Here is a 7,500-nt window from a genome sequence, read left to right on the forward strand (position 1 = left end):
AAATTGACAATAATACTATGAAAAAACATGAAACATTTGTAACAATAATCTAATAATACAGACACTATCAATAAATACATACAAATAAAACAGATAATACAATATAATAAAAGGCTCTATGTAATATATTTCGAATCAAATAAATGATATTTCAATGTAATTTTTTAAAAAAACGGTGATTTTTTATGTATCTCTTTCAGTTTTGGGGAGAGAATTCCAAACTTCAGACCCTGAATTATTAAATGATCTTTCTCCATACTTTTTCAATTGTGGTATATTGGTATTCATAGTTAAGTGGTATCCATTTGTGAAAGGAGTGACTTGGACGGCTTGTTAGTAATTATTTTTAAGGTAAGATGAGGCTTCCTGGAAATATCAAATAATAGAAGTAAAAAATTCTGTAATGTTTCCCCAATATGCCACCTATGTCCTCAAACTGGTATTATAATGAGAACCAAAGCCAACAAATCAATTTATAGCGCAAATTATAAAACTAGAATCAAATTATTGCCCGTAATAGCAGATATTGAATATTATAGCTTTTTATATTGTTCTGTTTCAATGGAATGAGAAATCATATAGGGTATGGAGAAGAGCCAGGTGAAAACAGAATAAAAATATCGCGCTGTCAGAGCCAAACTTGGGATCAGCGAGGAGTCGCACTAGCCACTGAGCCATCCAGCCACACGCTTCAGTGACAAGTGCGACTGCTGGTTGATCTCTCTCTCTCTCTCTCTCTCTATCTATCTATCTATCTCTCTCTCTCTCTCTCTCTCTCTCAGCCAGGCGGAGGATGTCGTGTCAGTTGGATCCCAAGTTTGACTCTGACACCGCAAAATTTGTTTTATCTGCTTTCATCTGACACTTCTCCATACTCTGTATTTCTCATCATTACTGATACAAGTGCCCACTCCAGACTTTTTCTGAACTTTTTCCAAAGGAAACTGTTTCACCTTTTCGTTAGTAGTTTTCTTTTATACAATGGAGTATTAGAATTTCAGAGTTCTGATCACTTTCATTTTAAGTTCACTCTTCAGAATCTGCTTCATTCCAATATAATACTCGTTTGAATTTGTTGGTCATATAATATCGTGATTAGTGTGAGACAAACTAAAAATATCACTCAAGCACGAGACGCAATCAACTGATAGATGGAAATTGAAGTGCACTTTACTGCTTCCTTTTCGGGACACGATCTTAAACTGTAGTTGTCCTTCAGATCCAAAAATCTCATGACGCCGCAGTCGATCCTAGTTTTTGTCGTGTTAAACGGACAGCAGCAATTGCATATTACCCTTTAGATATGGCGGTAGATTATCATTGAATGCTTTCCACCAGATCTAACTAATCCAGATAAACCAAACACTGTTATGAGAAAAGGGAGGGGAGAGGGAACTCAAGACAAATCTCACTGCACCCACTGGTCTCTTTGCTTATGAGGACAGAGAAAACAATGGGCTTTTTTGACCCGCTGATCTCATCCGTCCTTTTACTAAAGCGCTTTGATAACTTGGGTTGTAGGAGACAAAATTGACTGATGTTAACTGAGACAGCCATAACACTTTAAGAATGCACTCAACTTGACATATCCAAAGGGTAGTACACCAGTTTGTGGGCAAAACCAAGTTGTCTCTTTCTGCAAAAACAGAAAGTCACACAGATTGGACACCCGATTATTAAGGATAGAAAAGATAACAATATACCCTTCTCTGTTACCCTCCAGAAGGCAATGTGGTCTGTACGGCTATGTTGTCTTGTGGTCCTGGGTTCGGGTCCTACTCTGAGAGGTGCACAGATGAGTCCTTGTCAAATGCACTTTACTCACATCCTCTCACCGCACTCGGGTGTAAAATCAGTACCTGGCCTTAAACAGCGTTGTCTCTGTCGGAAAAAAGTAATCTCTTCTGACAGGAGTCATGTCTTGTCCTACATGTTAAGTGTTGTTGTTGGCTAGGGACCCCCTCTAAAGCGCTTTGAGCACGTTTAGTGGATATTGCGCTATTTAAAATCTCAATCCCAAAAATCAAATAGTCCCAGCCATCGTCTCCAGAGCAAATTAAGAGGATTTACATTTAACATTCCCTATTTTGAACAAGCCATCACAGCCATGGTAAAAAAGATGTCTTAAATAACAAGGAAGAAAGAAAAAAAAAAAGACTGATGAGCTGATGAAAATGCGTTTGACCCTTGCTAGTTTATATTATAAGGTTTGAAGTTGATTCCATATTATAAAAGGAAGCACTCTTAAATATAGCGCAATATCCACTGAATTTGCCTAAAGTGACAAATCCAAAGACAACAACAGCAATGAATAAATGTAGATCGTGACATGCCATCTGTAAAACAATACTATAGTTTGTTTCCTACAGACAACTCTTGGACCAGACATGTACTCAATTTACACCTGAACAAGGTAAGAAAATGGGTGTACAGTGTTAAGAGCTTTTTCCCCAAGGACTCAACTTTGCGCTGACAACAGTGGGATCGAACTTTGGACCTACAGATCACATGTCGAATACCACCCCATTGGATCACAAATCTGGATAATGCTTATAACCCAGGTTAGCATTGTTATAACCCTTTGTTGCTTAAGGTGCTGATTAAAATAAAAAAAATGAGTTTTCAAATAACGCAATATTCACTAAATGTGCTCAAAGTGTTTTATATAGAGTCTCAAGCCAACAGCATCATTGACTGTGTAAGTCAACTTGTAAAATAAATATTTAAAACAAATTATTCATCTTTTTCTTTAAGCTCCATGTCGACCCCCCCCCCCCCAAAAAAAAAAAAAAAAAAAATTCAGGTATCAGCCGCTGAATCTGAGACTCTCGGTCTCTCAGTTGGAAGTGCCATTCCTTATTCACTCGGCCATTTCTTCTTCAAATGAGCTGTTATAATCTCTATACAATGATATTGCAATGTATTATTGCACCCGAGGATGGCGAAAAACTGGGAGTAAAGGCCTTTCCCAAGAATTTAACTTTTTGCCGCCTACATATGAATTTGAATATTCGACCTCCAAGTATAAATTGAGTGTTACATCACTATACCACAAAATTATGGTTACAATCAACTCAGATATGAATGAGTAACGAGCTATAAGTAGTTTCAGATGTAAAAATGCGAGACCAAAACAGGACACCCCAAGGTCTCAATGAGATATATAGACAGCCTCGTGACGTATATTGAACATTGTGAATCCGTGGGAATGCGCTATATGAATAATTTTATTTATTCATTTTTACCTAGTGGCCCACTTTTTGTTTAGAATTTGGCCATATAGCACAGTGAATTAAGCCTTATACAGTCACCAATAAGTCCCGTGTTTGATAGTTTGTATATATATATATATATATATATATATATATATTATGTGTGTGTGTGTATATATATATTATTTCCTTGAGCAAGACACGTATCGTTTCCGTACATTGAATGAACAAAGTGATGTTTAAAATGCCAATAATACAATTGTATGCACATATATTTTTAAAAAAGTTAAATTTATCTTCATCACCATGGGGAAATTTACCTTTAGGATCTAATCTAAGGATAGACTAGAATAACCCAGGCTGAACCGCAATACAGAGCCGAAAATTGAGCTAGGGCGAGGTGATTTGCTCAAGGTAATCGAACTAGGTACCTTTCGGGTACGAAGCAAAGACCATACCGCTGAACCACGCTATCCCTAAATATTTAGACAGCGCATGCAATATTTTAACCATGTCAATGCGTTTAGATGGAGAGAAATGAATAAATGTAAATTGAGTAAATGTGACTCATATATAAGGGAACATCACAAAACAAACGACGTTTCTGCCTTTTGCCTTCTTCAAGTATATACATACAACATAATCCGTGTTTACTTGAAGAAGCCCAAAGGCCGAAACGTCGTTTGTTTTGTGTTGTTCCCTTATATATGAGTCACATTTACTCACTTTATCTTTCTCTCCATCTTATTGGCTCTAGATTTTGGTTTCAATGCGTTTAGAAATGGTTCATCTATGTCCCCGCCCAGCTTGCTTCACGAAAGGGAAAAAGTTGCTGAGGTGATACATAAGAGACGGTTGAAACAGAAATAAATAATGGTTTAGTCGAGACAAAGAATAACTTGGGGAGGTTTACCATCTATCTATCATTTTTAAAAATTGGGTGGAGATCAACATTGTTCCGTACTATAATGCCAATGTTAAATTTGTTATCATCGAGCACAGAATTACCGGCAAATCTAAAAATGACAAAACTATTTTTTACAGCCTAGTTCGTAATACTCAGTTCTAAATTGACCGTTTTCTTTCATAGCGCATGCGAGTATAATTGATTATACACAATTCTTGCACATACGCAACAAAAAGAAAAACGATGACGTAATTTTATTTCCCCCTTGATACTATAAGTAATAATAATCTCATCCGCAACAAAGAAAATGATTACGTAATTTTAAACCTCTCTTGATACTCTCAAGTAATACGAATCTATCTATTCTTAAAAAATAGGGTTGGCTGTCAACTTTGTTCCGTAAAGCCAATGTTAAATTTTTACATCGAGCACAGAATTACCGGCAAATCTAAAAATGATAAACTTGTTTTTACAGATTGATTTACGAGTAACTTGCCAACTTTTCTTAAATTAAGGATAATTCTATAAGCCGTTGACTCAAAAAAGATTCGTCTCGATTCATGTTTATATCCACAATACAGTAGTATAAGTATAATAGATGATTGCCTGTTCGTAATAGCCTTTATCTCTTCGTAAATATTGCGGATTCTCCATTAGTATACATAAATAAATGGATGCCTCTCATCGCTACGTATGGTTTCATTGTATAACTAACTCTCGTCTTCGGACTTATACGTTCCTGGTTCGAGTCCCGCTGTAAGCGGCGTAAAGTTGAGTCCTTGGAAAAGGCTATTTACTAACATTCTCTCACTGCACTGAGGTGTAAGATGAGCGTAATCTCTGTCGGAATATGTAATTGTGCCTAACATGTCTCATATTTCGTTCTACGTGTTTTGTGTTGCTGTCAGCTTGGGACCTATTGTAAAGCGTTTGCGCACATAAATTGGATATAGTACTATATTAAAGCTTAATTCAAATCATTAACATAACAAGTGGCATAACATATCATATCTCATACGCCACATGTCACTAGTCATCAAAATATTAATTGCATAGAATCGCATAACACAAACTCATGAAGGACCCAGATTTCAGCCCTCCCCCCAGCATCTTGCGCGGATTTACTGCGCTGACACCTTGATTATTTTCAGTCTTTCTTCAGAGTAGACCTCATAAAAATATTTGTTCACTTTGAGGCACTGCGCTGCGGCTAACACCTGAGTTAGCTTGGTCTGCTTTCTAAATGGACCATCCAGTAAAAGAAAGAGAGCGAGAGAGAGAGAGAGAGTAAGTGTGTGTGTAAGAGAGAGGGGGGATGGTGGACCATAAAAACAAATTATCTTTTGAGTGAACTAAGAGAATTTGATATTACTATATCATTTGTCTTTTCTTTCATATTCGATTTCAATAGACTTTTCCATTGTAGACTCCATGCTCTAATATCTAACTCCTCCCCCCCCCTCATTTTTTTTTAAAATGAGATTTTATATAGCTCAATATCCATCAAACGTGCTCAAAGCGCTTTAAAAGGAGTACTTGCAAAGTGGCCGAGTGGTTAAGGCAATGCAATGTCATCCGGAGGGTCCCGGATTCAAGCCCACTCCAGACACTTTTTTTTTTCCCTTGAGCAAAATTCACCAATTTGCTTACTGCGACAGCATGGGTGATTCCTGTTGACATTAGATTATTTGCTTGATGGATTACCTATATTCCTTCATGGAATTTATCCAATAACTACACAAAATGTATAGGATGAGACAAGACGCTTGTTAGGCGATATAACAACAGAGAAAATGCTGTTAACGGCCATGTTCTTCTTTTTTTTTTAAAGTGAGCTTTTATATCCACTATACGTGCTCAAAGCGCTTTACAAGAGGTCCCTGACCAACAGCAACATTTAACATATAAGACGGGACATGACGCCTATTAGGCGATATTACATTTTTTCGGACAGAGACAACGCTGTTAACTGCCAGGTACTCATTTTACACCAGAATACGGTGAGAAAATGTTAGCAAAAAGCCTTTTCCAAGGACTCAACTACGCGCCGCTCAGAGCGTAATTCGAACCTTGGACCTTCCGATCCGAAGGTGAGTGTCATACCACTAGACCACATGTCCTTTACACTTGCACCTAAAGCATTAGATTAAAACCTGATGTCTATAAGGCACTAGCTCAGGATTGGGCAAAGACACGCTTGATCTCCAAATTGAAAGTCAATAAACGACTGAATGAGGATAATGTTTGCAAATTTCTTTATAAGGGCATAGCGGCCAGTTGTCAAAGGGCAATTTTGATAAAGGAGATTTTGATATTTTCTGAGATATCTCTTCTACTCCTCTGTCCTCTTTTGGGAAGCTGAGTCTGTTAGAGCAGGCGGAAAGTATTTTACAAAAGACTAGTTCCTATCCAAAAAGATAGCAATCAATTGTTAATGTCCGCCCAAAACCAGATAATATTATATAACCAGTAACGCCAAACAGGTATTATGCTAGAATGAAGCGATGCCAATCACAGAATATAGTGTAAAAATAAAGAGATATTAAATGTTACGTATATTCACTTTATGAAGAGTTTATTTTTCTCATTAAAACAAATAAGCTTATTCCATTTCCATTTATTTTTACTATATATTCTATTCTATTTTTAAAATCAATATCACCCGGGCATAAAACAGTTTTGAATCGATGGGTCACCTATACAGCCATAGACTCCGCCTCCATATGCCTTACGTTAAGTCCTTGGTCTGAGTCCCTATGTGGGCGGTTCAAAGTTGAGGAGCCAGCTCCACCTACTTTTCTGAATTAATATTTAACCAATATCGGAGCTTACTCAATGTTTCAATCGTTTCTGTGTTATATGTTTGAATTGAGAATAAAGCTCATAAGCTTAACTGCTAGCTCGCCAACAAACGTTCATAGTGTTTATTTGTTGACCTCATAACCTCAACATGTCACAAGAAGGACTCAAGAAGTTACTTCGAAAGTAGATTTGGATGGTGTTGATTGCAGATCGTCCCTCTCGTGGCCAGGCAAAGTTGCCGTAACAGTTAGATTGTGAGTTCGAATCCTCATCGGCTCAAAGTTTTTATTCTCTCTTTCCTTCTGGCACTTTTCTACTCGCATCATTTCTTATAATTATCAACATAAGTGGTTGCTCCACTTATTTTGCGAATCAAAGTTGAGGCCTTGAAGGACTATTTGCTCACAGTTTCACATTAAACGCATGTGTAAAATGAGTACTTTTCTGGTAATAGCGCTGTCTTTGTCGCAAAAAAAAAAAGTTTCAACATCGCCTTATAGGCGCCAATTTTCTTCCTATATAAGTATTGCATGGAATGGATGTTGCGCTAGATAACCCCCAAATTTCATCTTTCAAGAT

At 37.1% G+C, this 7,500-nt stretch overlaps 1 long non-coding RNA gene across 3 annotated transcripts in view; it reads left to right on the forward strand.

Annotated features, from left to right (window-relative positions):
• Positions 1 to 7,500, forward strand: part of LOC144968431 (uncharacterized) — a 27,483-nt gene that overhangs the window by 2,653 nt on the left and 17,330 nt on the right. The window lies entirely within an intron of this gene.

This window comes from Berghia stephanieae, chromosome 3 (assembly GCF_034508935.2).
Source record: "Berghia stephanieae isolate SIO BIC M18660-M18661 chromosome 3, UCSD_Bste_1.3, whole genome shotgun sequence".
NCBI classification, from domain to species: domain Eukaryota; kingdom Metazoa; phylum Mollusca; class Gastropoda; order Nudibranchia; family Aeolidiidae; genus Berghia; species Berghia stephanieae.